Source organism: Psittacula echo (genome assembly GCF_963264785.1).
Source record: "Psittacula echo genome assembly, chromosome: 6".
NCBI lineage: Eukaryota > Metazoa > Chordata > Aves > Psittaciformes > Psittacidae > Psittacula > Psittacula echo.
Window position 1 is genome coordinate 364,302 of NC_137743.1, and position 24,029 is coordinate 388,330.

The window sequence follows — 24,029 nt, forward strand, 5'->3', positions numbered from 1 at the left end:
CACTAAAAAATACAAGTAATTCTAAAGTAAATGGTGGTCTTTTGTTTTATAATAGTAGAATTCAATGTAATTGAGGAAACAACTGACCCTCCAGTGCCCATGTACAGTTTTATAGCTTGTACTATTCATTTCTAGACTCATACCAAGATTTATATATTTTCAAATGGGCTTATCTGTTCAGGTTTCTACAAAGGTTGTGACCTGTCCGCATGACAGACTGGAAGAACTGTCTGAAAAATTCCAAGGTATCTAAATCCCAGCTCATTTAAAGGCTTCATCAAGAGACCATCAAACAAATAACCTGTTTGCAGGCCTGCTCTTTAAGGATGCCTCAGAGAGGTCTCTGCTTGCAGCAGCCATCACCAGCACATCTTCAGGAAAAAAACCCAAATCCCAGGAGCTTTTATCTTCCAGCTGTGAAGGCCAACAAACTGCGTGCTCAGCTGACACGCTCCTCCCATCAGTTGTCATTCCTGTACTGCAACACAGCAATGAAAAATCCTGTTCCACTTTAAAGGATTCTTTGGCACTAGTTCATTGAAGAAAAAAGGAAAAAAATCACAAATAGAAAACCCGAGCTATGGATAAACCTGGCTGGGAAGGAAATGAGAAATCAGAATGTAACCTACTGCACTGACACCGGATATTTAGTGCCACCTTTGATGTCGACACGTTTCACAGAGAGATTTAACACTTTAACTACAAATCCATTCAATTAATAAGAATACCACATGGAGGTTCTTTTTCTCAAAACCAAGATTACTGACACACCAAGGAGCTAGCATGAGTTAAGCATATGTATGCTGAACAGTTAGAAAAAGGCCACTTATCAATATTCCTGGACTCCAAGTAGAGCCTTCACAAAGTCATTAATCACACTGTTATTTAATATTTCTATTACACAAGCACTCCAGAGGCCCCAATCAGGATAAGAGGCACACATTGGCTCCGCACCAGTACGGAGCAAGACTGCCTGAATACAGGATTCAGAACTGGAATTCAGGACCACGCTCGGAATTCTGCCCCAGCAACTTCCTAATGGGCCTGATTGCAAGAAGTGAGTGTGATCAAACAGCCAAAACCTGGCTGCTGACTCCAGCAACAGCTTCAACAAGTACACGGCCCTGCCCTCAATACTCACTGCTCTTCCTATCGGGAGAGAGACAAAGAAAATCTGAGTTCTTTCTGTAAGCACAGCAGACAAGAATAAGTGCAAATGTACCTAGGAAGAGATATGCAGTTAAATGCTTAAATACGCAACAGTTATTTCAGTGTTAAACCTCATGGAAAGCAAAAAATGTTCCCATGGCAGTTTCAAGCTCTTGATAAACAGAGCTCAAAATATTGTACAAAGATCGAGATTTATCCAGTGGATACTGGGAACAGCTCACAGACTCTGAGAAGCTGTGCTGCAGTCTCAGACTGCAGAAGATAATACCAAAGTGCAGGATGCTATTTTTCAGGAAGCAAGCTATATTCTACATTCTATGTCACATTTATTTCTGTAATCATTTTAGGAGTGTAGCCCATAGCAACAGAGGCCACAGCAGCATTTCGCCTCTTCCAGAAATGTATTCCTTGTTCCTGTATACTTCTGTTCCCGCAGTACTGCGGGAGTGAGAGCACCACACACACCACCAAAGGGAAGCAGCAGTGGAAAAGGCAGAAGTGATCTCATGGCACCAGATCCAGCCGCAGGTAGGACAGCGCTAACACAGTGGCAGGGTGCGATGGTGGTGCATCATCTGGAACCACATCACCAATTCCCATCACTCACATGGGAGGTTGGACCACACTGAAAAAAGGCCACCGGGATTAGAGAATAAGATCCTGTCATACAAGGAGTGACTAAAGGAGGCTGATTCCATCCCAGCAAAACAAAGGAGAGCTGCAAATAAACCACACATGAGGAACAGCACTGCGGAGTGGAAAGAACTATTTAAGCTGAGGAGCAGCATTGACACAGGACAAAGCAGACCCAGACTGAAGAGAATTCAATCTATTTACAGGTACCTGATACCCATGAAGAGACCAGACACATGGAATATCCTTCTGGGCACATTCCTCCGATCTGCAGAGGGGAGATGTAAAGATTTTACTTATATGAGCCCAGCAAGAAAGCTGGGGCAATTTCTGTCAGTCTTTTTGCTCCTATGAATCAGCAGCTCCTTCACCACCAGCCAAACCCTGGCACACTGCTCTAGTCAGTAGGTGATGGCCCTCCAGAGGAGGCCACGGAGCTGCTGCGAGGGCTGGAGCAGCTCTGCTCTGGAGCCAGGCTGAGAGAGCTGGGCTGGGTCAGCCTGGAGAAGAGAAGGCTCCTGAAGCGGAGACCTTAGAGCAGCTCCAGTGCCTAAAGGGGCTACAGGAAACCTGGAGAGGGGCTGTGGACAAGGGCCTGTAGGGACAGGAAAAGGGGAATGGCTTTAACCTGCCAGAGGGGAGACTGAGATGAGCTCTTAGGCAGAAGCTCTTCCCTGTGAGGGTGCTGAGGCGCTATCACAGGGTGCCCAGAGAACCTGTGGCTGCCCCATCCGTGGCAGTGTTCAAGGCTAGGTTGGACACAGGGGCTTAGAGCAAGCTGCTCCAGTGGAAGGTGTCCCTGCCCGTGGCAGGGGTTGGAGCTGGATGAGCTTTAAGGTCCCTTTCAACATAAACCAGGCTGGGATTTTGTGACTTGTTAGATGAGGTAGGATCTGCCTCTGGCAGTGCTACTGGAACTGGGATGCAACTTGGATGGCTCCTGATGGGATGGGAGAGACTGCTGAGGGTTAGCGTTTTACCCTATTTTCTTCCATTAAAAACCAAAAGGTAGAAGTGTTCGGTGGTGCAGTGTCTGGAAGGCTGAGTGCTCGGCCATGGTCACTTGTTCTAAATAATTTTAATTTTAAAACCTTTGGATCGATTTAGGATTTCATTGATATATTCTTACATAAGGCACTCAAGCTGGCAAATTCAATTTGATGAGGAGGCATTAATGCCCATTTCATTTAGTATTACACAGGTCATCTCCAAATAGGAAAGTGCCATGTGGTAAAAGGTTGTATTTAGCATGTCAGTGGCAGTTGTTTTGTATCTCAGAGAACCTTTGTAGCTGCCTCAAAATAACAGATGATTGATTTACAAAGTACCAAATTTCAAATTTCATATTCTAGGACTAAACATCAAATAATTGGACAAAGCTGTCCCCCTGTCTGACCCATCACAATCAAGCCCCTTTCAAGGTTGACTGCCTGCATAAGAAATATGTGCATAATTTCATTTTGTCTCCTGTCCAACATCCAATGTTAGAAGTTAATTAAATTGCTTGTCCATTGTATTCATCCACTTACAAAGTTAATGATATTCTGTTCCTGAATTAAAGAGAATTTTATAAAGCCTGCACTATGGAACCTGGCATGCTGTACACCGAGGAGCTGAACCCTGTCATGGTTCCTGATTGCAGCTCTCCCAATTAAGAAACAAAATAAATGTTTCTGTGCCTGCCAACGCAGAGGACAAGTCATTCCAGCAGTGAGGGTAAATGCTTTGTACAATAGCAACTTAATAATATCTCATGTTTGACTATAATAAATCCTGCAGGATTAATAAACCTGTTAAATTTTTAAATTACCATAACAAAGATGAACTGCAGTGTAACAAGACAGCCTCAAAACAGGGACACAGGTTTGAGGGACAGAACAGCTTCTAGCAAGGGCATCCACCTCGAGGACACTGAAATCATCGGATCCTCATTCTTGCATGGGAAGAGGAAGGAAAATGTAACAATACGGCAAGCTCCCTGAGCCAGGATCAGTAATTTCAGCTATCCTGCTCTGAGTTCTTGGCCCAGGTACAGAGACCTGGTACCTCCACAACAGGCTTCCTGAGCAGCCGTCCAATCACACATGTAGTGCAGTTGCAAATCAAGTACCTGTTACTGGCAAACTCGCACAGCCCGAAGCTGCTGCTGACGGCACGGAGGCAGAGCCAGATTAACCAAAGCCCTGCACGCCGTGAGCAAACACCCTGCTCCCGTGGGGCTGTGACTCACAGTGGGACTGCATCGGCAGCGTTCACCCAGCCAGGGCCCTGCAAACAACTGCCATCACTGTTAAACCTCACCTGTGCCTCCAGACCATGGCGCACAAACCCCACACCTTCACTCAATGCAATGGTACTGGGAACTAGGGCAGCTGCAGGACACATGCAAGGGAAATCCAGTGCGTCGGTAACACAGAGCAAGATGCAGTGGTACCTGGCTGTGGGCATCACGTGAACCCTCCTCTTAACACCCTCCCTGAACCCGTGTTCTCAGGCTTCAATGTCACATGCAGAGAAAGTCAGAACTCTCCAAAACTACCACAAACAAGTAAGGCTTCCAGTGCTCACGTATATTGCACAGTTATGTACTGAGCAACACGCACAATGAGAATTGCCCCTATTTAAAAACCAGAATCCCTCCTGACTTTTACTGACTCGATACAACACATTTCACCTTTTATTTCCTTTATCCAATGACATCACTGCAGAGCAGTAGTTAAGAATCAGAAGTGTTACTTCATCAACACTGAGCAGCTAAAACAGATTCAGGGCAATGAACCTTCACTGTCTTTACCCTGTACACTGCCGTTGCAGCAAGAGACAAAGATGCATATTATAAGGTTTTTAATTATTATTGGTTATAAGGGCCCTAACTCTGTATTTCCCAAGAGATTCACCTCACTGAAAGGCGAGATGATTTATATGATATTATAAGCCCTTGCATCCTTTGCACCAGTTCCTGCACTGATTCCATAAGGGTATAATCATAGAAACACAGAATGGTTTGGGTTGGAAGAGACCTTAAAGGTGATCCAGTTCCAACCCTACAATGACCTAAAACAAAGCAGCAATAATAACACAATTTAAGCTTACTCTGATTAAGTTAATTTAAAATATTGAAAATCAAAGTAGGAAGAATCCTAAAAAAAATGTTCAGTGTTTCAGTGTATATAAACTACAGTAAGAGCATAACTGAACACACACCCAGCAGGTTTGGTTCAGCGAACAAGAAACCATCACGAATACTAAAAAGAAAATAATTTTCCTGGAATTATATCCAGTAATTATACATAAAATAACACAACGCCTGTTGCCATGTTGCATTTCTTCAAGTGCATTTAGAAGCACCACTTTGTGATAATTCATTTCAAACTATGCTGAGCTATTTCCTCAAGTGGTCTAATTTCCAAGAGAAGACTGCATTTACCAATCCAAAAGATGTAATGTAACTTTTGTGAACTGAAACTCATTAAATAGTATTGGCAAATCAATAAGGACATAAAGATGTAAAGCTTTTCTTTATGAAATAAACCAAATTATGCTCTCCCAATCTAAATACTCGGTCAAGTCACTTGATAATTCAATCATGTGGAAAACCTGCCTTGCTATTAAAATCTCTTCAGAACGTCCATGCAAGTTGGAGCATGCACATACACAATAGATATTTTATTTATATTTCTACCTTTCAGAACTTTTCAATTTCAATTAAAATTCTGTAATTTTTATTGGGAATCACATTACACGCATGACAGATGTAAGTGAATTAAAGCACAATCAATTCTAAGAGATGGCCAACAATGAACCTAACCAGTTTACAAATTACCTACTGCCACTCAACTGGAGCTCACCATGTCTGGGGACAATTAGAGAAAAGCTTTAATTGATCTTTCCAATGTCAGTATCGAGCTCGCTCCGTACATTTGTGAGGACTCTTTTGTACCTGATCTGCAGAATTAAAGTCGCTGTTGGGGCCACTGATGCAAACTCCTGGCACAGCATGGAGCCCAGGTTTGAAGTTCAACCAAGTGCTCACATACCCTGTGCACCCCTAAATAGCCACATCCGCATCTCAAGCCGCGCAAGTGCCTGTTCTATCTGGTGCAATGCTTTAAGGCAATTAAATCATATTTTTCAAGTAACATGTTTCTGCCTAACTACAATTAACAAGTATTTTGCACACTTGCATGCAGTTTGCACCAGACCTGCAGGTTCCACCGCTGTGATGACTGACAAGAGCCGTTCTCTCTCTCAATTCAGGCAAGCCATGGAGCAAACTAAATTCCCTAAAACCCCAGAAACTGCCTCTGATTCAGTGGTCACGCAGGCAGCAAACAGCAGAAATCCTTAAAGCTCTTTTGTCTCAACATCCTAAAAAGTCTGAATAAAAAGAAGTTCACTGTGGCCTGTTTCTACTCTTCCTCCTTGTTTTAAAAATGGGAGACACGACTAGTCTCAGAGACCCAATGATGAGAAGCAAAGACTGAGCAAACGCTTGGCCTCCAGCAATGCACCTTCTCAACATGAGAATCCCAAAGACATTCCTTTATGCTAATAAAAGAGATTCCAGCAATTCTACTAATGTAGGGAAGACACCCGCTGATGTTCTGCCCCTAAGCAGGTAATTCATTTTGTGAGGCTCCCCATGCACCAGGCAGACATCAGATAAATAAAGTAAATGCTGGCTCACACCTTCTGATTTACTTACACTGGAGAGAGCACCAAGACAAACAAGGCAGCAGGATGAATGTCCCTCAACTTGCCAGCTCCCCGGGCATACCAGGGATCCAGCTTCAAGGTAGGAGGACCTTGGAAGGACGCCACTGTCCTCCTGCAAAAGCTCATTTCACAAAGAAAACACCACAAACAGCTTAGGAAGAAAATGTTACAAATATGTTTGCCAGATCTTGCCTGGAAGCGTAATTCATCATTTCTATTAATGTTTTACCTTTCAAAGTCTCAGATGAACCTTCAGCTACTGAACTGCCCCAAAGGGATTCATGCTGCGCTAGAAACAACACAATTGTGCTCAAAGGCTTCCCATCTTAATTCCTGTTGGGTTTTTCCCCCCAGAAAGGCAGCATTTCAATACCCATGCCTGACTTAAAAAAATCCCAATAACTAAAAATGAAAACCAAACCCAAATGTCCCCAGAGAGCACATGGGAAGTGAGTTTAAGATCAGTTCCTTTACTACTTATCATCACTGCCTTGCTCAAATTCTAATTTTGGCCTTGCTATCATGACAACATTACCATTATTTTCTAGCTTTGAGCTAGTAAATGGTAAATAAAACACATTTAGGCATTTCAAGAACAGCATAACATGGTACTGCCCTTTGTGAAGGTGATCCATTAATAACAAAAGGACCATGGTAGAAACAAAGCTTTGGCTCTGTGACACGCTGTCAATCACATGAAATCTGACAGAAGGTAGCGTGGCAGATGAGAACCAAAAACCTTCAAGCCTGCAGCTGAGGCCCAACTTCACCACAGCTTCCAGCAGCATTCACTGGAGACATGGTCCTGCTCCGTGCCACCGATGCTTCTGCAGGAGGTGGCAGCCAGGGCCGCTCTGCACCGGCACCAGGAGGTGGCTTTGCCAGCAGCTCAGATGATGGAGGCATCCACTGGATTGTGCCAGGGTCAGCCAGGCTCACGAGCCGCACTGAGCTGCTGGGCTGCTGGTTTACATCTGAATTTGACAACAAATCAACGGACACCAACATCCAAACAGCAACAGATGAATCAGAGAGCCCCAAAACCCAACAAACCACCGAAAAATAAACCAACCGACCAAAGCTCCTTCAAAGAAGTGAAGGACACCATCAACTGTAGTGTCAGTCCCCAGCAGGTAGGGATTACCATCCTACACCTTTGACCAGAGATCTTTGATATTAGAGATCTTTGACCAGATCTCTAATAGAACTAGCAAACAAGAAGCCCTAACATACCAGTGGCCACTTGAGAGTAAGTCATCTGCAGCAAAAACTCCAGATGAGGTACCAGAGAGTGAACAGAATGGTGCTCTTAAAACCCTGTCAAACCTGTTTGTGGAAGGCCCTTCCAAAGGAGTATCTCTGCAGAATGGAGTAAAGCTGGATTCTGAAAGCAATATGCAATTCATGTCACATGAGCCCATAACAATTAGCCCACCACCACAAAGCACCAAGCCAGGAAGAGGAAGCAGGTCTGTCAAGAATGCATCAGATGACTTATTTAGCTCGGACTTCTTTGTGCCAACTAAAGGGAGCCTTAGCTTGACCTCTGTGGCACAAACAGGACCTGTGCCACTGGATCTCTTCAAAACAAATCATACCACAGCACCTCCACTGGCTGGTCTAGGTGGCAGGGCAATAACTTCACCATGGAGTACACAGACAACTGCCTTCACCCAGGCTGCCTCAGTCTTTCCTGGATCTGTGATGCCTGCTCAGTCTACAGGATTTACTCAGTCATTTACCTTTGGTACTCAAACAGTGCCAAGCTGGAGCCAGCCTGCACCTTTTGCTCCAGCAGCCTCTCAGCTGTCTGGTCTCTGGGCACAGTCAGCACAAATACCATCTAATCCATGGGTGAAGCAATCTAGTGCTGTAAATCTGTTCCAGAGTAACGTGTTCCCGTCTTCAGCACTACCTGCTCAGATCCAGTCTGTACTGCCCTCCATGCCAACAACAACCACCAGCCCACCTCAGCCACCACCTAGAACTGCACCTCAGAAGGAGCTTTCCAAGAAAGAAAGTGATGCTTTTATTGCTCTGGATCCTCTTGGTGATAAAGAGATGAAGGATGTCAAGGAAATGTTCAAAGAGTTCCAGCTGACAAAGCCACCTGCAGTACCAGCGAGAAGAGAACAGCAAAACCTTCCAGAACCATCGAAGCCTGTTCCCCAGCAAAATGTGCTGCCTACTGATGTCCTATTTGAAAGTCAAGCTAAACCAGACCTTTTCAGTACCTCACCTAGAGAATCTCAGAAACCACCTTTTGATTCTTTTGGCAATTCTTTTGGCAACCCGTTTGTATAGATCAGGTATAACTGGACAAGGATAAATGGAGTAACTGGATCTCTTCTCAACATGATTTTTCTATGTTTCACTTTGCTGTCTGCCACTCTTGCTGCTGTTCCATGATGTCTGTAATCTAAATACTTCCAGGTGGATTGAAACACAAACTCTCAAAGAACATGCTGTGAAGATGATAATTCAGGGCAAAGCAAATGGAGAGTTGGACTAGAGTTTGACTTGGAGACCCAAATTCAAATTGGTGGATGTTAATCTTACTTTAGTTCTTTGCAGTTTTCCAGAGAAGAGCTTAGAAACACTAGGTCTTGTGAACATGGTCACTGCAATTCTTCTTTCTATAGCACTTACTGTCCTAAAATACAGGAACTGAATGTACCTGAGGAAGAAGTGAAGAAGGGAATTGAATTAGTAGCTAAAGTTCCACAACCTCATCTAGGTCACTTGCCTGTTAACACAGCAGCACCCAGTTAAGTGGATACTACTGAGCTCTAACTGGTGACTGGTCATATGACTTGGTCTCTGAGCCAAAGATGTAAACTGTATGGAAAGGAAAAATAATAAATCTAATATTTGTGTATTTAACAGTAAAATTATCACTCTACCATGAATGTTTAATAAAGGGACTAACTATGGGGTCTGTAACAGAGCTGTGGGAGTCCTGAGTATTAGAGGTCTACGCTGTAGGGTCAGATAAGCTGAAACACTTCTTGCAGAACATTGAAGTAGTCATGGATACTAACTGTTCTTTTGGTGCTAATATGGGGATCTTTTTTTCAGAGGGGGAAATCCACTAGGATTACTTTTCTATGAATGTGGCTTGGCAGACAAATGGAACAAGCAGATAGGCTTCTTGCGTGTATCTCAGTGAATGTGTTTGATGTTGCTCAGTTTCAGTTGTCACACGGTGTAGTGTGACATGTTTCCAGTGTGTTAGAAAGCAAAAAGACAATCATGGCTTCATACCAGGCCTAGATTCCTCATGAACAGATCTACCACCTCTGTGCCATTAATGTGTGGTAGTCTCCCTTTCTTGAAAACTGCCTTTTCTAAGGAATCTCTTTACTAACAGATCTCTAGATCAGTTGGCTATAACTGACTATAACAGCTGCATTCTTGGTCAGTGGGGATTGCTGGTGTGTCGGAGGTTTTTCTGATTTTTTTTTTTTTTTAAAAAAAATTGGTGACAGAACACTGGAACAGGCTGCCCCGGGAGGTTGTGGAGTCTCCTTCTCTAGAGACATTCAAAACCCGCCTGGACACATTCCTGTGTAACCTTATCTAGGTGTTCCTGCTCTGGCAGGGGGATTGGACTGGATGATCTTTTGAGGTCCCTTCCAATCTCTAACACACTGTGATACTGTGATACACGCTCATACTGGAATTAAAAAGAACTCGCCATTTAAGTGGAATGTTTTAGTAACAGTGGAAGTGAGAAAGAAAAGCTCTATATTGACAAAAGTAATAACTTGAATTGTATTTTAAAACTCAGAAGACAAAAACAGTCTGTATAAATCAAACAAGTTGTCTCTTCATGCCATTTTTATGATGGACATTAATCTTCGTTTTTAGACAGCACTGCTGTCTGATGTAACCATGCTTATTGACTTAATGGGAAGGAATTTCTATTAGCCTAGGAAGCTGTGATGAATGCAGTCATGAAGTTCAATGACTCAGACACTTAGTAACCTCCAACACGAACCCAGGTAGACAGAAACTTAAATCTTCATCCTGGAACATAAGATTATGCTTCATTCACGTTTTGTAGTTAAGAAATTTTGAATGTTCATGTATTTTCTACATCTGCTTATGCATGCCTGTGTGTAGACGAACTGTATACATATACCAAGCATTTTACAAGGGCCCAAAGGGACAGGCCAAGGGGAATAGCTTTAACCTGCCAGAGGGGAGACTGAGATGAGCTCTCAGGCAGAAGCTCTTCCCTGTGAGGGTGCTCAGGCACTGGCACAGGGTGCCCAGAGAAGCTGTGGCTGCTCCATTCCTGGCAGTGCTCAAGGCCAGGTTGGACACAGGGGCTTGGAGCAAGCTGCTCTAGTGGAAGGTGTCCCTGTCCATGGCAGGGATTGGAGATGGAGAAGCTTTAAGGTCCCTTCCAGCACAAACCAGGCTGGGATTCTGTGATAATTCTCAAATGCTTTTTTTCACATACATGGGCAGAATTACTGGAAGATTCAAGAGCTCTTACATTTATGGTTTTCCAGCCTTCAGACCCTGCGGCATGTCCAGGCTCTGCAGCTCAGCCTCTCACATCTTCAGGGACTTTAGGGAAGGCAGGAATCTGCAGGTGACTGTTCCCCCCACCATTTACTGCTGGCTTCTCAGCCACAGGAACAGGACACATGTGGCACTCTTACTGGTTTCTACGGCCTCAGTTATTTTTTACCACGCCTAAATTTCCCCAATCAAGCAGCAAATGCTCCTTTCTTGAGAAAATGGAAGATAAGGCAAGAAAACACAATGCAGCCCTCACATTTGAGAGCTTTTATGACGTTACACAGATGATGACAGCTTCAAGTGAAATCTGCACCTGTGAGCCTCAGAACTGAAACTAGCTTTCACAAATGGATTCTTGCAAGCCTTTCCCCAAAGGAACAGCCTGTGTCCTCCTGGTCAGCTGAGGAAACACAGCTCCCCTGCACAGCAGGGGCCAGGCACGCTGCTTATCCAGGACCCAGCCTTTGCTCTGCATGGTGACTGTCCCAGTTCTAGTTCAGTTCTGATGGACTTGATGATTTGCTGAATGGGTTTTACTGCTACATGTGTTCAATGAAAAGAAACATTCCTTTAAACAGGGTCACTTGGTGTGAGTGCAACAAAACCTCTTTAGCAGTTGGGATGTCACTGATGAGTGCAGCTGATAACTGAGGGACCACAAACATGTGAACGCTAAACATTACTGCCCAACTGAAAACCTTTAATGCTAACTCCTAGAAGACCAAGGCTTCATCTTTTAGTGTAATTTGGGGTTTTTTTCGAAGATAAGACAGCAATTTCCTGCTCCGGCAGGGGGATTGGACTAGATGATCTTTTGAGGTCCCTTCCAATCTCTAGCATACTGTGATACTGTGTAATTAAACCAAACCTATAATGACTTATGGCTCACATGTTCAAAACTGGGGATCCATGATATGAAGGAATACTCAAAATATCTGGAAGGCTTTGACATAGATGGATACCAGACCCTGTAGTTGTCACAGGACCTGTAGTGCAAACACCCTATTTCATCCCCCATTGCTTAAACTTAGAAGACAGCAATTAATTAGCTCAGAAAATACACACAAACAGCAACACCTCTACACCTCCAGCAGAGGTTCAAGAGCAGACAGGTGCCGAAATGCAGAAGAGGTGACAAAATGCACTGAGGCCAATTCACATGGGCACTAGTGAGAAGTTAGTGTATGGAAATAAGAATGTTCCAAGGCAAAAGGAACAAGGCAACCTAGTTTAATCTGATTATTCTGAGGTTGAGGCAACATATTAATCAAGCAGACAAAACAATTCTATTAATGAAATTCAGAAGGTACAGTACGATAATCAATCTTTTACTATATTGCAAATGATAAAACAAGCATCCAGAAGGGTTATGCTAATTACGTGTTTCAAGTCAAATGAACCCGTTCCATGCTTTGTCTTGTTTAGACAAATAGAGCATTCTGGCCATTTAATTATATTTCAGATGTCTATATCAGTGTCTGCAATGATCCATTAGCCTACTGAAGAACTGGAGATAGACTGTTACCTTCTCATAACCAAAGCACACAACCCACCCACAGTGCAACCAGGGCTGAACAACGTGCACAGCTGGTGGTGCAGTGAACACAGAGCCAGCCAAGAGACATAGAGCCAATCTATAGAGATGTGGAGCCAACTCCAGAGACATGGCGCCAGCCTCAGAGATGTGGAGCCAACCTATACAGACAGAGAGCCAATGTGAGAGAGGTGGAGCTAACCTACAGAGAGACGGAGCTAACTTATAGAGACATAGAGCCAATGCGAGGGACATGAAGCCAGCCCCAGGGATATGCCATGCTCCCAGCGGGCTCCTTGTGAAGGTGCACGAGGAGGGGGATGGACTTCCCCAACCCTGGAAGTGCAGGGGATCAGCACAGCCTGGGGTGGTTGTCACAGGCATGTGACGGTGGGAGCTTCATTGGGGAGACGATGAGCCCAGGACAGTGTCCTGCAAACACTAACATGTGTCTGGCCTATCTCTGCCCAGAACATGCACTGTCATGCACATACAGCATCTGTCCCAACAGAAATACTATCCTGCAAGAACTCAATACAAACCCAAACCCCTACTCATTCAGAAAGACATAATTACAGCACTAACATGTAAAAACCAGCATCTTGTCTTTCTGACCGTGCAGATATCCCATGTAACCGAGCCAAAGATAACAGGCACACACAGACACACAGAACCAACTATGCAGAGTGCAGTTGGGTAAAGGAGAGAGGGGACAACACTGCTCCCACAGCCCCAGGAAAACGAGGACATTAATTACAGCCTGGGAAAACAGAGAGTGCTCAGTACACATCCCCCAGAAGTGTCTGAAATGCAGCAGATACTGCCCATACTGTAACTTGGTCCCAGTTCCTAAGAGTTGTAAGATTGTGTGAGGGAACACAGAGCCCATAAAACTGGTATGTCACACCATGCGCATGCTCTAACTGACAGAAGTACTTGTGATCAAATATATACAGCTGAGAATATGATTCAGTGCATTTCACTTTCCTTCAAGGGTGTCACGTTCCTGTTAGTCCACACAGGTGAAGTACTGGAAATACAAAATATCCTGAAAGCAACTGAAACGTGCCACAGTTTTGCTGTACAGGCTGGAGGTATCAGTCAAACCCATCCCTCCATGTACATTTCTGTCCAGATAACCACAGACCTTGCCAAGCTTCAACATATTTCCTGGCTGCTTTCCCTGCTGTCCACAGCCCCCTCTTCAGCCACACACTGCCATTTCCTTCCCATTTCCCTTGTGCAGAGGGACCGCTCCAGCCACACTGCACCTCACCTCTGCGGAGCCTACCGTGCATCTTAGCACTCACTGCTTACTTTACCTGTGTTCTCTGGCACAGTTCAACATTGATGTTGGCACCTGGAATTGAAGAGCAGCCCAGGAGCAGGGCTGCAAAATGAAAACACATCCCACTCCATGGAAGAGCCCAGGAAATATGCGAAGATTAAAAATCATCACAAATGGGAAGATTTTTAACCAAAACCTACCAGACCCAACTCAGCAAGTAAACTATGGGACAAGAGAACAAACAAGCACATGCCTAAGTCTGTAATTAAAAGCCTCCAAACCCCAGAACCTCCCCCACAAACCCAACCAGAACATCCTTTCTGATAAAAAGAAGCATCATTTTTCTTTATCTTTCAAAGAAAGCTTTCTTAAAAAGCAAACAGAAATCATTGCTCTGTATTTCAGAACCTAAAGCTGTGCCTTTTTGTACCTAGCAATACATTCTATTTTTGTTCAACACATTTTCCTGTTTTAAGTGAAAAAAATATAAGTAATAAAAAAAATCCATCTTTCCATGTTGCACCATCCTCCCTACTTTTAAGGAGCAGCCTCTTTGTTACATGCAGGAGAAATGACATCCTAAGGAAGTTATACCAATAAACCCACAGATGGCATTGACTTCGAGGGATTTCTGCAGGAACGTTTACCAACAGGCTGGAATTTAAGGCCTGGAGTCAGTAGGTTGGGATCTGGCCCTACCTTCTCCTAAATGGGAAAAGGCCAGTTTCCAGAGAAGATGCTCTATTTCACATTGCCACAGCTGAGCACTCTAGCTTATCTGGTACCCAGCTTTGTTACGCTGCTCTTTATAGATAGCCCTGACAAAACTACACTGTGAGGCAAAAAGGAAAAGAAGCTTACAGGAAAAACACCCCATTTCATTGCTATACATGAAAACACAACGTTGATTTTGTATAATTTAGCATCCAGGTTAGAGTTTGGATTTTTAAGCAGTAAATCATCACCAGGCGATACCTGTTGCCTGAGCACAGCTCAGAGGAATTATTAGACAAATCCAGAGCACGGAAATGAAAATTTTGGCCTTAAGATCTTCCATATATCTTCTTGGAGCTCTCAAGCACACTCTGTATGAGAACAGTGACACTTTCATGTTAGAGTTCTTACAAGGATTACTCGTCATTTGTAGTATTATAGCTGCACAATCTTCCAGGTAAACTTGTGTCAGCCGCTTCAAATTAACTTTAATTCAGGTTTAGCAAAGAAGAGAATCCAACTGTAACTAAATGAGGTCAAGGACTTTGTGAGACCTCATTTAATCCCACAACACTTGGATCCTTTTATGAAGTCCATTTGATCATTGTGAGTAGTACAAATGGGCGCAGTATGTATGGCAGATTAAATAACTGTTTAGTATTAGTCAGAAATAAGAAACAATAACTAATATTTGTGAAAAGTTACACCTGAAATCTTTCACTCCGTCTTACGTTAAATGTACTTAGCAGAAAGGTCAGAGCTCCTGAATTTGCTAGATAAATAAATGTTGGTGAGGTGGATGAATCACTGGAGAATTGGTGCATGGCAGCGAATGAATAACCTGCAAATGCTTCCCAAACCCCATTATTTCCCTTTTTCCAGTAGGCCAAAGATTCATGTCCCTGCATGCCGCCAGTTCATTACAGAGAAATATCATTCCTCTTCTGGCACTCTCTGGGCGGCCTCTCAGCCCCACGAGGACCCTTTAATGTTTAATTCCCCATCATCTGCTCCAGTGAACAGCTTAATCTCTGCTTGTATGATCAATACTATATCAGTGTAAATTAAAATGACAATTTTAAAGTAATTAAGCCTGTTAATGCTCGATTCAAATGTCATTATTTGCACAAGGGATTGAGGAGAAATTACATCGTGTCCAGGGTGACAGGAAAATGTTTGAGCCTTCTCAATCCTGTTGCTGCTGTGCCACTGGAGGCTTTAGCAAAGCAGATTAACTTCTAGCTCCCACTGCCAGGATACCTATCCAATTTCAGAAGAGGATAACACAATTTGATAAATTTAATTCCAGCTACAAACTCAATTATTGTGATAATGGATGAAAACTGGGAGGAGACACTAAACAAGACCCACATAAAAAATACACTTAACTTCAGAATGAGATACAACAGTAATTGTTTTATTTGATTTGCTCTATCCCTTTTGAAAACCCTTTAAATAATTGTGATTGTTAGAAGAATAGCCGGCATTTATTAAATAGCATGAGCTCTAAGATCAAAGTGGCTGCAGTTTAAAGGATTTTGGTCACAATGGAAATGTTTGCTATCCTTCGCTTGTACAGCTACATTTATTAGACAAGTAAAATTACATCATTACAGTATTGGATCTCATAAATAGATCTATAAAACTCAACTATGCTCAGATGAAATCTCAGCCCATTCTGCTCACTGGCCTTTCTAGCCCCTGCCGTGACAGCCTGTAGTCGTTCATTATTTCAGAGGAAGATTTTAATAATAGAACCCCTGAAACTTTATGAGACAGTCAGAGGATTCAGTTTGTATTTCAAGCCCCACTAGCTGAAAAACTAGCTGAGTTATCGCTATTCGAGCTCATCTCCAGGACTCCAGGATAAAGAAAACCACAGCAACTGAGGGAAAACACTGGGCAGAGTCATCCATATTTGATATTTTGAAGCAGATAACAGGAGTGAAACACCCCATACCATGGACTTAATTCAACAAGGAGGAAGAGTGGGAAGCTGCTGCTGCAGGGAGGTTCAGGCAGTAACAGCATCCTGCTAAAGGAGGTACCAAGTGGAACGCCAGGAGGGTCACTCAGCATTCCTGTCACTGGACATGGTTATAATGAATTCAGTTGATCTGACCGTCCACATTTCCTGAAGTTCTCTGAAATAATTATATTGAATTTTTATTAGTGTGCATGAAATATTTTTGGCTTGCGCTTCTTTGAATAATAAATGGCATGTATTAAAGTGCCTTACAGGTCTAATAACCTGCATCAGATCCGTGTATGCCTGTCTTATTAACTTTTAGTTTAAATTACAGCAGAATTCATCAATCAATGTTTCTTAAAAGCAGACTGCAGATTGCCACAGACTCACAAGAAAAATGTATCTGAAGACAATTAAAACATCTACTGTGTCTCAAGCATTAAATCAGAAAATCTATCACATCACAAACTTCCTTAGATGAACCGTCACAAGAAGAACCTTGAGAGGTAACCAAAGACTGTTCACGGTTCTTCACAACAAAGAAGAAAAAAAGAAATAACTCAACTTTTAACAGAAGTTTAAGTTTTTAAATTAAATGCATTACCTGTAGCACAAAGAGAATTTTGCAATGGCAATGAAGGACGCTGACGGAGGCACGCACTAAAGGCTTGGCACTTCGCTGCCTCCGCAAGGATAGGCACTGCTGCATGGCAGAGGTCAAATTAAAGTCCTCACTTCCATTTGCTTTAATTAAAATTAGCTTTCTCCTGAAAGATTCAAAACTAAGACAATTGTGTTCAGAAGGGGGAGACAACACCCAGAGGGTTGGGTTGGTTTTGTTGGTTTGGGTGGGTTTGAACCTGGAAACACATTGACTGTTACTGTGAGCTCATATTTTGCTCTGTTAATTATGAAAACTTTAAATTCTGAAGCTACTGCATGGAACCAGAACCCAACTGCGATCTCTGAACAACATGATCAGAAGCAAATCACTGGAAGCAGCCACTGCTGCAGCTTGGGATTCCCCCAGCATTTCCAAGCATGGCTTTATACTTCTTTCCTCTTGTCAGTGACAGGCACAGAGCCTCGGCTGCTGCCATCAGCTGCGATAAGCATGTCATAGCCAGAGATTACTGCTCTCCAAGAGACTTTACAGAGAAAAATCAGACATTCTTTGGAGGTATTTTAGAATGAGGTTGGGAAGGATGAAGGAACCTTGTTCTCACCCCCAGCGCGATGAGCACTGCTGACAATTTTATGCGGTATAATATGCACTGACATCTGAAAGCACTGCCCCTGTTAAGGGGCACCAAAACCGAATTCAGACTCTAGTGCTAACTCCATGGTCCTGCATGTATTCTACAGCCAGCTGAATTAACAGAACATGTATTCAAAAGCAGTAACGTGGTAGGAGGATTGAGTAAGTCTGAGCTGTTTTCCTGCACCGTTTCCCAGTGCTGGCATTAAGAGGATGCAGCTCCTTGTGAGGAACGCTGCCGACAGCTCCCTAACCCGGCCGGTCAAAGGGAGAACTCATCACTCGCTAGCTGGAGACACAGACAAGCACTGCCTTCAGTCAGTGTTTGAAACAGATGAGTAGAATGCTCTGCACATCACCTAGACCCTGAACAAGCTGCAGTACAGCTTGTTTGTTGTGCATTATTAGTAGGGCATGTTAATGGACATCAGACCATAAGGAGCAAAAAATTAATTGTTTCCCTATGTACAATAATAGCTCCATTTATCATGCCCATGTTGACCTGTGTTTGCTTTACAAAGCTTATTAATTATCAGGGATCTTGGTGCTTTAGAAATAAAGCATCAGTAAAATTCACCATAACTGACAGATTCAGTCAGAGCTATTAAACATATCTTTGCTGCTGAAGGCAAGAAAGTGTTCAACTTCATTTTGCTTTTAAAATTTCATTTGCTAAGCTTTTAAAGAAACAAAGTTGGTCGTACGAACAAAATCAACATTATTGGGAGTAAATTGCTATTTGTTCATGCTCATGATTGCTCTGTTTGAAAGTAACTTCTCTTTTTAACAATATGTCTAGTATTGGTTTACTTTTTTCTATCAGGCTTTTATTGACCTGGCAGAAGATAAGCAAAGCCAAAGAGCATTAACAGATTATCAGCCTCATCTGATCTTCATATCTACTGTGTGTGTTTGTTTCATTTAGAACATGCAGTAAGAAGGCTCCATGGAGATGACGGCAAGTCTTTGTCTTGAGCTGCACAAGGTGTTCACCTCAGGCCTCAGCCCTGGGCAGAGAAACCCTCTCTGGTGCAGCAGCAGATGATCATGTCAGACCCAAACACTGTGGGTTTAGCTCCTTCAGCAAAGCCCAGTCAGACACCAAAAGGAAACTGGCATTTGATAAAACCCCAGTCCTGTCTTACGAAGACTTTCCTGCAGTTTGACCAAAGGTAGCTTGATAAATGCCCTGAGCACGCTTCTACAGTCGGGGTGGCTCTCAAAGGAGGGAATGAAGGCTCACGGGTGTCAGAAGAAGTTTCCTCACCACATCCAGCAAGAGCAGCAAGCGTCCTTACAGAGAAAGCACAGAGTACCCAGAACCACAAATCTAAACCGCAAATTGGCCATTATGACTTTTTGCTCTTTCTTTTTACGCTCACTGCTCGCGGGCTTTGCTGTCAGAACATGCTAACAAGCCTTTAACAGCTTAACAATCTTTCAGTTTGCTCAGCAATAGACTCCTTGCCGAATATTTGTTTCCCATGTGTGGTGCTGTAACACAGCATTCAATCATACCTGTCCCTTCCCTTGATATACGGTTCAACCACAGGACAGCTTGGTCAGACCTTCACCAACACATCACTTACGGATTTGTCTTACTTTCAGGAAGCCTAGTGACAAGTGATTGAACTAAGAGACATTCTGGCCAAAACACTAATTTTAAAAAGGACAAACTGAACCAATTGGTAATGGTTAAACAGCTTTTTTGCTATCATAACCAGCAGAAATTTGCTTCGGATAACATGAGCTGATGAAGGTAACAATACAGCGTCACAGCAGCTGCTGCTGTCCTTGTATTGCAATGACTATAAACCAATGCATTAGTATAATCTGGATGATGAAATTCAAAGTTCTCCTTTTTGCCAATGAAATAGAAAGATTTTTGAAAACAGAACCACCCAAATACACAGCAGCACCCTCTGGATAAAACCGAATCACAGAAAGAGAGGGATTTGGCTTGGGAGGTTCTCCCCTGGTACCACAGCAGGACCAACCTGAAGTCATTCCCGATGGCTCTTACATAACCTGCTCGGGGAAGCTTCCACAGAGAAGTTTAAGGGGCCCTTTATTTATTTATTTATATTTAAGTTTCATAGAACCATCAAATGATTTGAGTTGAAGTGACGTTAAAGCTCCTCCAGCTCCAACCCCTGCCACGGGCAGGGACACCTTCCACTAGAGCAGCTTGCTCCAAGCCCCTGTGTCCAACCTGGCCTTGAACACTGCCACGGATGGGGCAGCCACAGCTTCTCTGGGCACCCTGTGTGAGCACCTCAGCACTGTCAAATTTGATTTATGACTTTTTCAGAGAACACGGCGAAGCACGGAGCATAATGAGCTCTTCTGAGGAGTCAGAAAATACCTAATACTGCTTTTACCACTTGGAAATACTTCTGAATAGGCAAGGAAAGACGTCTAAGTGACTGCTGTGCTAAATACAGCCATCAAATATACCCACGGGACAATGACTGCAAAGTTATGAGAGAGGAAGATGCTTTTAAGACCGTTATTTCTTTCTTGTTCTCTATCTCTATGTTGCCAAGAGAGCATTAGAACCTGGGGTTTTACTATTTTGCTGCTTTCTCAGCCTACATTCTTACAGACCTGTTCCTTTTTCATTTTCATGACTGCTGAAGTGGACCTTTTATGAACGAACTCTTAAGAATATCAGTTGACTCACAGTCCAAAGGTGTTCCTGAAAATAAACCCAGGATCTTTGCTATTTAGCACATGCCATAGGAGAATGCCAGGCTGTAAACTGCATTTACAAAGCTGACAGTAGTAAAAACCCCTTTTGGTTTCCACTTCCCTCATCACAAGCGTCTGAAAGCATCTGACATATCCTGTACGTTAAGAGTGGCTCCTCCAGGACACAGTGAGCTGTCAGTGGCTGGTGATGGCCAGCAAGCAGCCTGCACTCCAGAGCTCAAACACAGCACAGTCAGGCTCCGTGGCTCCGTTTGCTGCTTCTGGTCCCACATCACCAGAAACAGAACAACACAATAAGCGCCACCACGAATTCGCAACAGCCCAACTGCTGCCATTAGAAAAGCTGACATATGCACATCTAAATGTGCATCCTGCCAATGCTAACGGCTTATAAATAGCAAGAGGAACTGCAGCCCAGCAAAACCAGTGCTAAACGCTTCCCACCTCCTTTCCCTTCTCTTTTCAGGAAGAAGGCCACAGCTTGTGCCCAAAAGCCCTGGCGCATGACAGTGACTTACACCATGCCTAGAAATTCTTTAAAAACATTCAATCCTATAACTTGAATTTGCTTATAATGCTCAGCAGAGGAGATTCCAAAGCTCTGTGCCAGAAATGGAACAGGAGAGTCAGAAAGGAGATCATCCACTGCAGTTGTTCCCCCCACTCCTTTTGAGCCACAGCCCGTGAATGCTTGGGTTCGCTCTGTTAAGGTGGTCCCTTTTTGTGCTCACCCAAAACGATCCAAAGCACCGAAGCACCTCACCTCACAAAAGGTGACAAACACTGGGGGTGGGATCCCAAGTGCTGCGGACTCCTGACACATCAACAAACCATTGGTGTTCCTCCAGGGCATTGCTGATTAAACCACAATACCCTTGACGAACCTCTTCATGTTTCCTGTGTCCTTTCCCTGCAGCAGATCCCAAACCCCACTGTGGGCACGGCGCAGCTCCCTCCCAGGACAGCATCCCCACCAGGGTCCGTGCCCAGGCTCCTCATGGGACACCCTGTCACAGCCCAGGCTCACTCCTCATCTCTGAAGCCTTATTTGAAATCTTGTCCACTGTAACTGATGGCCCCCCTTACCCCATCATTATCACTGCCCAGAACAAGTGCCCCGCAGGAGCCGCGAGCTGTCAGCCAGGAACTTGCACTTGAGTGTAAAAACTCCATCAACACCAGACAGACACACACTCGACAACAATAAACCAGTATGAACCCCAGTTCTCATCAAACTCCTGCACGTGGATACATCTGAGAGAATCCAACTGAAAATACCCTTGGCTGCTTCCACGGCGCCCAGACATTAACACGATGCACATGAACAAAAGCAAAAATCAGCGGATGAAATGCAGCTAGCCAGGGAAGTGAACAACGACTGCACTGCCATCAGCTCCAACAGCAACCCATGCAGCTCTAGTTTTACTCCTTTTAACTGACCACGTCTCCCCGTATTAAGCACAATAATCACTGGAGCTTACCTGTACTTGAACCATGGGGCAGGGGCTAGTACATCTAAGGAGGAGTGCTAAGAGGCCAACTCACATGCACAAAAACTTGCAAGGTCTGAGCAGCGACTGCAGGAACACTGGGATGGGTTTGAGACTCTGGTAGAGACCCAATTGCTTACAGGGCATTTTAACCCAGGTTTTTAACACTGACTGAAACCCCTCTGTGTTAATGGAAGGAGTCCCTCTCATTGTCATCACAACTCTGCTTTTTCCACCCTATTCAAGAGCAGAGCAGGCACTTTTACAGCCACATTAAATACCAGGTTCCTAAGTTGCCAGAGAATAGTAACACCAGTATATTTGCTCCCGACAAATGCTTTGCTACCTAAAGCTGGTTTGTAAGAGAACAGCTTTTCTGAAATGCATTACTGCATGTTACCATCCCACTAACCAGGAAGCCCTCCACGACCACAGTGCACACCACTGCAGCATCACTGCACGAGCAGAGAACAGGTAAAGAGCTCATCATAGCACAGGTGCCTATTTCTGGTTGCACGTAAAATGAACTTAAACCAATGAAGCAAAAATAATCCATTTAACGCTCATGCTATGTGCTGCGTTTATACGGGGTTTCTGTTGTTACAGTGCTCCTGTTCATTCTTATGCTTTAGTGGTTCAACTGCAATTTATCAGCCTGTAGTGGAAAATACCTGGCACCTACTTAAAATGCATGGAGCGAGCAATAAAATTAACCTTGTGGCAATTGTTTTCCCACATGTTTGATAGACCAATGTCAGCTCATCTGTTAGAAGGAAATAAAAAAGTCAAGCCTAAATGTACAAAAAATTATGATGGAAGCCTTAAATAAAGCAAGGGTAATGCAAGTTTATTGAGTCAAAAATCAATCAATCAATGAGCGAGTGGATTAGGAGCACCTCATAAGCCCCAAAGAAATAATTTGCCCAAACACTGGGATTTAACGGTGGAGGACCAAATTCCAACACTTTCAGGAAGTAAGTAATGAAAAATCAATTCAAAAGGAAAAACAGATCAAGAACCCTGGATTCTGACACGCCGACACATTTATTGCTGAATACCATTTCTCGGCTGACCCGAAAACTTCGGAAGGTGTTTATTTACTTTCAACACCTTCCAGAGATCAATATTTTTAATTTGGATCCGAGTTATTATTTTTCACATCACAGCATTGGGGAGCGGAGTAAAGTGGCTCATATTTTAGTGCTAAAAAGATCGATATGACAGCTTCACCTTCACTGCAGCCCCCACAGCCGCCCGGGTGCACATCACAGCACCCTACAGGGGGGTGCAGTGCCACGGCGCGGAGAGCAGGTCATCACCCAGCCCCACAGCCAGACAGCCCATGATTTACCTGATCATGAAGGGCCCGGTGCCCTTAGAAAACCAATCTTGCTCCTCTCACTTTATCAGGCCTGTCTTTTACCCGGCGTACGGGAAGGGGGAGGGGGCGGGCAGAGAGAGAAGAGGAAAAGAGCGAGGGAAGGAGCAGAGTAAAAGACAATCAGTTTCATAAAGCGGATTATGTCCCTCGTCGTAAACGCATCCATTCGTTTTTACCTCCCTTGAACCAGGGCACATCTGTAATCGATAATTAATTTTCCATAAATTTCAGGCTGTTATTCTGGAGGATGCAAGGGGCTGAGGGCCGGGGAGAGCCGGGGAGGATCCCTGCGGCAACGGCCTCCATTGATCGCTGGGGGAGGCAGGCGGGAGAGCCATGGGCGCTGCCTCCAGCTCTGCCACTGCTGCCCTTGAGGAACCTGCTGCTCCCGGACAGATACGGCACACACTGCAGCCTGCACTGCCACAGCCTCCTGCACTCCCTAGGGACTCTGCCACCTCTGGTCCATCCTTATGTGCTGACTGTAACAGCACCTTTCACAGAGGGTCCTAAGGCTTCAGCATTCCCTTCCTCAGTGGCATCCATCCTTCCTGGGTAAGATGACCGAGGTGCTACACAAACACTACCTTAGGGCCACAGAAAAAGGAAGGCTGTTTCTAAATACTTGGAA

The 24,029-nt window shown here is 44.0% G+C and overlaps 1 protein-coding gene and 1 pseudogene across 2 annotated transcripts in view; one reads left to right on the forward strand and one right to left on the reverse strand.

Annotated features, from left to right (window-relative positions):
- The window catches only part of INPP5A (inositol polyphosphate-5-phosphatase A), a gene marked incomplete at its 5' end in the record, with an annotated part of 219,221 nt that overhangs the window by 117,618 nt on the left and 77,574 nt on the right, over positions 1–24,029 (reverse strand). The gene's annotated exons all lie outside the window — the stretch shown is intronic.
- On the forward strand, positions 6,544–8,823 carry LOC308222443 (disabled homolog 2 pseudogene; annotated as a pseudogene). The gene is made up of 2 exons: positions 6,544–6,598; positions 7,700–8,823. The product of its transcript is annotated as a disabled homolog 2 pseudogene (transcript).